The following is a 10,977-nucleotide window of genomic DNA, read 5'->3' on the forward strand; positions in this document are numbered from 1 at the left end:
TGAAACGGCCTGCACATCATAGCAAGATATGACTGTATTTACATAAAAATTATATATATATATATATATATATATATATATATATATATATATATATATATATATATATATATATATATATATATATATATATATAATGTTAAAAGTCCACGTATCCTTCTAAAATAGTGATTTAAAACGTAGTTCCTTTTTGCATTTAATATATTTTTTTTTAATATTTCAAGCCGTCCTCCGCTCTTGGTCACAAAAAAGTATCGATACTTTTTTGTGAACAAGAGCGGAGGACCGCTTGAAATATTTTAAAAAAATGTTTAAATACAAAAAGTTTTTAAAACTTCAAAAAAACCCTCATGACCTTTAAATCATTATATATATATATATATATATATATATATATATATATATATATATATATATATATATATATATATATATATAATGCACGTTGTTTGTGGGTGCGAGTGAGTTCCTTATGGTCTCCGAAACGGTGAGGTCGATTTTTTTAAAAAAAATTTCACACAAATGTACTTTATATGTGTAGAAGTGTTTTTAGATAGGTGTTGTATCGGAATAAAAAAATCAATAATCGAAAAAGTCGAATTAAAGAAAAACAATCCGATTTTGACCAAAGTTAACGCTCTTATGCAGCCAAACATGACAAGTGCATCTTAAAAGTTTTATTATTTCACAAGCAGAAGGGCCCGGCGTATAAAATCAACAATAGAATATTTGATAAGACAGGCGCGTTCGAAATGAATGTTTCTGTTTGGAGCACAATGTAACCATGGCACGTAACTTCTGCATTCTAAACTTTAATTCAAGCCATTATATAGATTTTATAAAATCAACAGTGCAATGCAGACAACAACGTAGATGGTACTCAACTAGAGCAGGCAATCAATCGATTGGATTGAAAAATGGGCAATTTCACCAATGTCGATGACAATAAAAGTATTTGAAGTGTGGAGCATTCGTTCATCTTAATTTTATCTCAGACAACGTCGGGTCTCCATGCTAGTATATATATATATATATATATATATATATATATATATATATATATATATATATATATATATATATGAATATGAGGCCTAGTGACACATATTTAGCGAATAGTGTATATATATATATATATATATATATATATATATATATATATATATATATATATATATATATATATATATATATATATATATTAGCAAAAATACCGGTCATTGACTGGGTTCAAAAACAGCCTACAGAAAATGGACTCTGATTTATGAAAGTATGATAGGTTATGAAAAGGAAGGGTTGTAAAGAGATAGATTCGAATTTGGGGGTATCAAAACCAAAGCAAAATATGATGAAAGTAAAAATAAAATAGATAAACCCCATAATTTATTATACCATACCTGTTCACACTGAAATACTTATCACAATATTCTGTGGATCTATATTAAAAAACCTTTTAAACTTTGTGACATATTTCCATTCTATGGAGGTCAGGCACGAACGAACACCCGATAATTTTATTATACCATATTTCTTCAAACTGAAACATAATTATCAAAGTATACTTACGCAAATAGATATGAAAAGTGTTTATTAAAGTTTGTGCCTATTTCCATTCTATGGAGTCCAGGCGCGAACGCAGACCCCACAATTTTATTATACCATCCCTATTTAAGTAAAAACATACTTATCAAAGTATTCTTATGTACATATATATAAAAAACAATTGTAAACGTTTTTGTTTCATTTTTAAATTTTTTATTTCCATACTTTGTGGACCAGGCGCGTACGCAGACCCCACAATTTTAATGAATAATCATTATGCCAGATCAAACATACCCATTCCTGTGTCTCGATACATCTTCTATCATTATGTGTGATCAGTTTTCTATAATAGTCAACCATATAGGAGCCTATTCGTGACCAGACACACGCACAGACGTTCAGCTTTATATATAGTAATCCTATCACACACACACGCACACACACACACACACACACACACATATATATATATATATATATATATATATATATATATATATATATATATATATATATATATATATATATATATATGCTAGTCTACCCGTTGGCCGTTAAAGAGTAAGATGAACAATGTTCCAAATAAAAAGTGATTTTGAAATTATATTGTCTTGAGAAAACATGTTTTTAAGTGATGAGTGAAAAAAATAACACATAGGAAACCTCCAGAGCACTACTGCAAACACTAATTAAAATTAAGGAGGCCCTACTAAAAGCAGTACTAAAAGTAAGTTTCTACCTCCACCAGCCACCACTCCTTGAAGAGAAAATATTTTTTAATTAAGGCCTAAAAAAAAATCGTTAGAATCCACAGGTGCGCTCCTAAAAGCAGTAAATATAGGTATGAATATGATTATAGTTATATATTGTATATTTATATTTAAATCAGTTTATTCAACGAGGTTAAATTACATTTATTTGTAAGGAAAACACGTTAAAATAAGTTAAAACAAAAAATATTGTTGACCTTATGTATGCTTTGTATAGCAGTCGTGGCTTTTAATATCGATGAGCAGTCGAATTTTTTAAAACCGGGAGTCAGAAACGAGATGGACGGTTTAAACACCCAAGCAAGCTGATCTGAATTTTATAATTATACTAGTAGACCGCCCGGCATTGCCCAGTCGAAAAATATGCTTAAATATATTTTGATTAATGCAGATTTCGTATTTATTATTATTATATTATATTGGACCTAATATATAGTAATGATTTAAAAAGTAAAAAAAAAAAAAAATACTCGTGCGCCACAATCGAGAATCGAAACCAAAACGTTTAGCTTACAAGTTATTTTTTTCTTTGACATTTATGCCTAAGCTATGAAGACATGTTTACTGCAAGGCTAAAAAATAAAACATGAACCAATAGGTATTACATAACGCATGAATATTCGTAATGCCGTCGTTCGACCGTTACCTGGAAAATTCTATTTTTAAAATTTTCACACTTTTGCACCGATTTTCACCAGCTAAGACCCAAATATAAAGTTTCGCATGGGTTCGAATACCCTGTACATTATGTTTCATGTATGTAGACCAAAAACCGACAGAGGAGTTTGGTAGGCAACAGTTTTAAACAATATATATACGCATACATAAATATATATAGAAGAAAAACTATTAATAAATCCGCGACAACACATACAAAAACTCATCTCTCCCTCCCTCTAAAATTAATCAAATACTTTAAAAATTACTTCTAGTCTGCACCACAGGAGTACCCTTCTATGACCACATGAGGAATATTTACACCCAAATAGATTGTGTATCCTTGAGTTTCGTCCTCGGGCCCATCTTCAGTGAGTTCTACACGAGTCACCTCGAAAACCTGATCCTTGACAACACCAATAAACCCTCTATTTATGCAAGGTATGTAGACGATATCCTCCTATTTGCTAATAACAACCAACAAATTCTTGCACTTAAGGCCCTTCTCCAAGACAACTGCGTACTCAAATTCACTGTAGAATTAAATGTTAATAACAAAATTCCTTTCCTCGACGTCCTTATTGACACTTCCAATAACACTTTCAGCATTTCCACTTACAAAAAACCTATCTGCTACTATAATTCTCGCCTTCTAAATTTCAAGAGCGAAGACCCCCCCCATTGATACAAGATAGTCAAACAAACAATACCACTAATCGAAGTACAAATATTAAACAAGTCCTCGTCAACGACGGTTTGCAAATGATATTGTTAACCAAACACATAAACTCCATGTTCCAGAAATTAAACAACCCCACTAACAATAATACCGCACAACACCACAACACCAATACAATCAGCATATTCTACTGCAGTCAAATCCATCTGGGCTTCAAGTTAGAAGAAATCGCTATAAAAACATTCGAGCGCACCAACGTTATCTATCAGTTCAAATGTCCCCCGGGAGAATGTAACTCCTATAACAACAATGCAGCTAATAGTTACGTCGGACATACCACCACCACATTATTACGCCGCCTCATCTGCCATAATATTGAATCTAATACTGTATTCCAACATTTACATAAAAAAACATCATTGACCCCCCCCCCTCGAAGTTCAGAGAAATTTTAGTCAACAACACTAAAATATTACACCACAAAATGGAAAGTAGCTTAAAATTCTTGAAGTTATTTATATCAAAACACAAAAACCGGTCGATTTTGGAACAGTATCAATGTATTTAAATGCCTCGCATAACTCCTCTCCCTCCTTCCTCTCCCTACATTCAACCCGTTCCTGCTACTGACCCTAGAACCAGCACGCTCTCCTCCCTACCCATGACACTAACAACCAACCGCCGTCAGCAGTCGCAATGACCTTCGCTTGCATCCCAACTATTATTTAAATAAATCTTATTACAATTTCCTGCAGAGCCTAACACACATGATGTGTAGACAACAACACAAAAAGTAAAAAAAATTTTAAAAAAATAATAAAGGAAATAAAAAGGTATTACTAAACAGAAGCTTTCTGTTGTTTTTAACTATGTTTGTCTGAATGAAAAAATGCTGTCTAAATATACGCAATATGTATATATAATTATTTTCACAACGAAGCAAGCTATTGCCCACACAAATCATGACAGCCATAGACTTGAAGCCTTAGGCTCGAGTTTCAGCCTCCTTCTAGCTCTTCGGTAGGACACATCTGCGAACTCAGGATTTGTAAAACTCGAGTTACTTGCATTTGAAACGAACACTCTATGTGGGCCACATACAAGAAAGTCTACTAACACGGATCAATACTCTTATGACGGCTGACTATAATTGTCCGTTTGCATGACACATGAATCGGATTTTGTTATGTCGTAAATTTCGACATAAGTAAATTATAATCCTAGGTGGAATAATTATATGAATAATGATTAGAATAACACGATAAGGTTTATTGTACGAATAGTACAAAGCAAAAATAAAGTCTAATGATACAACTATATATATATAGGTCTGTATATATATATATATATATATATATATATATATATATATATATATATATATATATATATATATATATATATATAGGTCTGTAGGTAAAATGAAAGGGGTGCCAACTACAACGCACGATACGGTCCTTTCTTTCTTCTTCCCCTCTTTGTGCCAAACTCTCCCTTTTCTATCTTTCTTTTCGTCGGTGTCTCTCACAACTAGCTAACCATTGTTAGTGTTAGAGGGGTGCCAGTTTTTATTTATTTATTTATTATAAAATCCTTCCCCTTCTCTGAACTAAATTCTTCACTGGAATATTGCTAGAATTTTGCTAGAATTTTACAAGAATTTTGCTAGAATTTTGCTCGAATTTTACAAGAATTTTGCTAGAATTTTGCTAGAATTTTACTAGAATTTTGCTCGAATTTTGCTCGAATTTTACAAGAATTTTGCTAGAATTTTGCTAGAATTTTACTAGAATTTTGCTCTTAACTTTTTGTTTTCTTTGAGTCTTAACATAAGCATTCATTCCTTTTCCTTTTTTTTTCTTTCACGATTTGAACTTGTGTATTTTTAGTTTTTGGATAATCTGCAAATTTTGGAGTTGATATTATCCCCATCGGTACTTCATTGTTCATGAAGAGTTTGATCTGGAAAGTGACGTATACAACTTCCATTTGTAATTTTATATTGTTTTCGACTGTTTCCATGTATCGGGGTCTCAATTAATTTATATGCCTTTTGTGGAAAAATGAATTTCCTTTTGTCATATAGACCATTCTCCCAATTCTTTTTTAGGTCATACCGTCCTCCCAAAAACACTTTCCCGCCCGATAGTTTCTAAAAACAACTTTATCACCGTTTTTATATGTTTTATATTTTGCATTGTCTTTAGTAATTTTTTCGTTTTATTACTTGGTAATATCCTGTCGAACACTAAATGTATCTTTTTTGCAAATATAATTTCCGCCGGTGATAAATTCATGTTAGTATTTTGATTTGTGGTGTTATCCTATAAATCATTAGGATTTTTTAATGCTTTTTTCCTCCGTGTTATTCTTTTTCAATGCTCTTTTGAAGGTATCAACAAAACTTTCGGCCAGTCCCTTAGACCTAGGGTTGTAAGTTGGTGTAGTGACGTGCTCAATTACCAGCGACTCACAGTAGTCCTTAAATTCTTGGCCTGTGGACATGGTACCATTGTCACTTATAATTGTATGATATTTGGTATCCCCAAAAAACGACTAAATACTTCGTCTAACGCCTTTATAGTGTCCGAAGCTGTTGGGTGTTTGTATCTATAAATTTTAGGCCGCTTTGTAAAACTATCCACGATTAGTAGGTAATAGTATCCGTTCAATGGTCCTGCATAATCATTATGAAAAGGTATCTATGGAACGTCTTTTTTTTTTTTTACCAGGGTTGAGTCCTCATCAGTGGAGTTTTCGTTGCTAATTGACATCCTTCACATTGTATAACCAGATTTTCAATGTCCTGGTCTATTCTAGGCCAATAAGTGTACCCTCGCATTAATGCCTTCACATATAAAGAATTCCATATAGTTCATTCTGGAATTTTTCCATGTCTTGCCTTGTGGACTCGTTTTTCTTTTTTTTTCTCTTCTATGCTCATAGTAACTTTTGACATTCTTCTGTAACCTTTTGTAATATAATTTCTATATCTTGTTCCATAATTGACAGTATTCTCTGGCGTATTTCTTTATATTTCGCTGCAATTAGCCCCTGAACAAAAATTAAACATTTAGACAAGTCTTCCTTAATTTCTTCGATCCTGAATAATTCACATTGCGAATTTACTTGTTCGGGGTATGAAATAAAGTGCTCCATTTTTTTTTTTTTTTTTTTTTTGACAACATTTAGGCAATAATAACGTATGTGAAACAAGTTATCACGTTCGCCAAATATTTTCCATAATATTTCAATCGTTTCTTTAACTGAAATATCCTCCGTTTATTATTATTATTATTATTATTATTATTATTATTATTATTATTATTATTATTATTATTTATTTATTTATTTTATTTTTTTCGGCAGTATGAAATTCGTGTATTTCGTATTTTCCTAATAATTTGTAATAACAATATTTTTCTTTGTCAGACCACAACTGACATATTTCCGAAAAAAATGTTTCGTACTTTCTGAAATGAGCTGGAAAAGTTACACCGTCCATAGGTTTATAATGGAATTCCGAGAGAGATTTAATAATCCCTTCAGTGGAAAAAATTATTGCGTCTTATCTTTGCTCTATTTACTTCGTTAATACATTTTGCAAGGTTTCTTGTTTTAGTTTTTTGCTTTTGTAAGTCCAACTTTTTTTTTTGTTTTATTAAATGTATAATAGATTTTAAAATAGCATATTTATGCTTTATATTATAGGTCCTCCATTTTTATTCTCTTCGCTCCCTCCTCCCGCACTGCGCATGCTTATAAAACGACTATTTCAAATAGAGAATCATAGCACGTAACGACGGTTAACTTTTTTAAATTTTGCAAATGCAGAATTGTAATTTCATGCTAAGACAATCCTTAATACTTTGCATTTAAAGACGGGCGTATTTAACAGATAAGTGGTTGAATTTGCGATCTTCTTTTTTAAGGATACAAATACTAATATTATCTTTATTTCAGTTCGTTCTTTTAGTTTTTACTTTTGTAAGTCCAACTGCTGCTTCTGTTGCTGTTATTGTTATAATTGAACTTGTTATTGATGTCCGAGGTTTCAATAGAAATGTTAAACGTTTTCTCCAGGCAACGCTGGGTAGTCTTGCTTGTATAATGTAAAGAAAGGAATCACCCGTGTTCAAGAAGTGATGGACAACTTAAGAGAAACCTTCCACTGAAATATCCAGCGAGCGTGACAATAGCTTCGAGAAATATTGATAAAAAATCAGAAGACAATCATCCGAGAATTACCACAGTTTGTCAAACATATATGAAAAGCTTATCTGAAAAAAATTGCAAAGATACGTGTTATGGAGTAAGCTGGTCTACCTACTTCAGATATAATGGACTAACCCCCAAAAAATAAAAACAGTTACATCTAAACATCGTCGCAGCTGTTCGTGGTATTCATTTCCCACTTGACCATGATCTCGGACATATACCAGTCAAAGTTCTGATCAATCCGGCGATAACTGGGCCATTTCATTGGCTTTTTACTGTCGGGCTGAGGCATCCATTCTGAACACTTCTAAGAGATCCACCCTCCTGGGTCTTACTTCCTGTCTTCGGGTGGAGTAAGTTTATTAATTATTGCCCGAGGTGACCTGACTCGGAAATGTCGATGGGACTGTCCAGACAATTTTAAACAGAGTGCTCCGCTTTTCGAAGCACTGTCTTTGACTCTCCCTACCTTCTGGCCTTCTTGCAATAGAAAAAAAAGTAAATACTACGATTTATGGCAGTTATGGCCTCAGTATTATGACGTATACTTCTATGATATACCTTTGTTAATGCACTCTTTGTATTGATTATTACCAGCCGACAATATGTAATTCATATAAGACTAGGACAATATTTATAAATGACTCAATATTTGGCTCACTCAATGTAAAAATCGCACCAACTCAGAGTTTGGGATATTTGCAGCAACTGATTGAAGAAAACAGACATTAAACATAACAATATTTATAAAATAATAATGTAGAAAAAAATTCATTCATTAATTCTGACACTAAATCTAGATATGATGCTATGGGCGCCTTCCTCCAAAAAAAGGTGTTAGGAAATGCAAATAAAAGGAAAATCTATAACAAAAGGAAGAAATAAGTTGATAATCAGAACAAACGTATAGGAAGTGAGGTTAGTAGAAGGACACTGGGGAGGAAGTTGTTCAACAAGGTACACAAAAGAAAGCTGAAATAGGATTGTTAATAAAGGTGTGGCAGTGACTGTGATCAGACATACAGATCATATATTTAGGGTTAGTTTACAGACAGTTTTAGGAGTGGCAGTGAATTTTGCGATAGTTTATGACACATAAGGACAGTCTTGAGTTTGCGACAGTTGAGGACGGTTACCAATGAGGGAGAGTTGAAAGTTGAAGCAGATCACGAAATTAATTAATCAACTGGTTGATTAACACAGCCTCAACAAGATGTAGGGTGGAGCGATAAAATTGCCGCCATTAAAAAGACGACATGATTTCATTTCCGTTTGATGAAAACCGGTTTTCCTCTATTGTTGCAGACCATCTACTATTTAGCCAATCGTCTACAAATCCCAAGAACGACAGGAGCCTTCTATCATATCTGAAAGTGACACAATGTTCAACGAGCGAGATCAGAGATGCGTCACTGTACAACTCATGCTCTCTACTGATCTACGTTATGACAACAGGACCATTTCCAGCACCTTAAAAATGCATCGAATAACAGGGACATGCCCAGGGTGATGAAAACAAAGTTTCCAGCCACTGTTATGGTCTTTGATGTGGTTTTAAGTGAGGGCCACATCATACCACCTCACATCTTCAAAGTCAACTTGAAAGTCAACACCAAAGTGTACCTGGATGTGCTGAAATGTTTGATGATCCCCTGATGCAATCAGGTGGCCGCTGGCAGACACTGAATGTGGCAGCAGGACTCAGCACCGGCCTACAAGTCCAAAGAGACCCAGGTTGGCTTCAGAAGGGGTGCTATGACTTTGTACCCCTTTCTCACTGACCTCTCTCCTCCTTCGACCTGAACTTGCTGGAGTACTTCATTTGGTCTTATGTCGAGAACATCGCCAACATGACATCCCACAACACCAAAGCCAGCCTGATTGTCACCATCCACCGAGTATTCGCCAATCTCCCACCGGCACTTATGTATAAGGCATGCTTCCGGTTCTAGACCCATATCGAGGTGGTGATTGAGGCTGAAGGTGGCTACATTGAATACATGTCAGCTTCACTACATAATCAAGTTATCTGAATTGATTTTTTCAATAAAAGTTTGAAAATAAAGCTGTAGCGTTTTTCTTTAGGGCGACAATTTTATCGTTCCACCCTGGATACAGGATGTGTTGGAGTAAAACAACTTAAAACATAAACTCGGGAGAAACGTTTGTTTCTCCTGAGTTTATGTTTTGTTTTATTTTTTGTACTTGTGAACCTGTGCGCCTCCCCCCTCTTTAGCAGTCGCCAATGTGAGAGACGGTGACATGGTCAGAAGAGAAGAACAACAAAAACAGCGTCAAGGTCAGTGATTGTTGGATTTTTGACGAGAAGAGGAGCAAGTATTGCCACATAGGTAGCAGTCACTGGTGACGGCCAGGGGGAAAAAAAAATTTAAAAAAACCCGGCTCTTTACTGACCCCTAACACCGAATAATATTGTATGTGTTAGTGATTGAATAAATGGCGAGAAAGACACAGTAACTAGTGACGGTCAGGACCCCCCCCCCCAAAAAAAAAAACCCCGACTCTTTACTGACCCCAATACCGAATAATATTGTATGTGTTAGTGATTGAATAAATGGCGAGAAAGACACAGTAACTGGTGACGGTCAGAAAAAAAAAAAACCCGGCTCTTTACTGACCCCAGTATGTGTTAGTGATTGAATAAATGGCGAGAAAGACGCAGTAACAATTAAATAAATATTTATTAACAAAATACATAAAAGAAAAGTGGTAACTGAACAATATCTTTGCTCATGGCATGACTAGTTGTGAACGACCATCAGCTTCGCGTGTCCGTCCTCTGTACTCTCAGGTAAATCATTTCCCCTTATCCGGAAGTGACGTCATGGACGAAAGTGACGTCATGGAATGGTTCATTATTCCTGGTAATAGGGGTGCGTCTCCAACAATATGTAAAAGAAAGTGATTGTTATAAAGTTTGCTACTGTTGATATTCGCTACATAAAGTCTAATTGAATCATTCAACATGTTTTCTTTTTTCATAAAATGATATATGACATCCATTATGGGTACTTTAAATGGAATCGTTGCCGACGGCGATAATAATGATCATCTTTTTCTATTTTTCTACTTTCTTTATTTCTTTCTTTC

Source organism: Euprymna scolopes, chromosome 35 (assembly GCF_053919585.1).
Source record: "Euprymna scolopes isolate OS-2025 chromosome 35, ASM5391958v1, whole genome shotgun sequence".
Lineage (NCBI taxonomy): Eukaryota > Metazoa > Mollusca > Cephalopoda > Sepiida > Sepiolidae > Euprymna > Euprymna scolopes.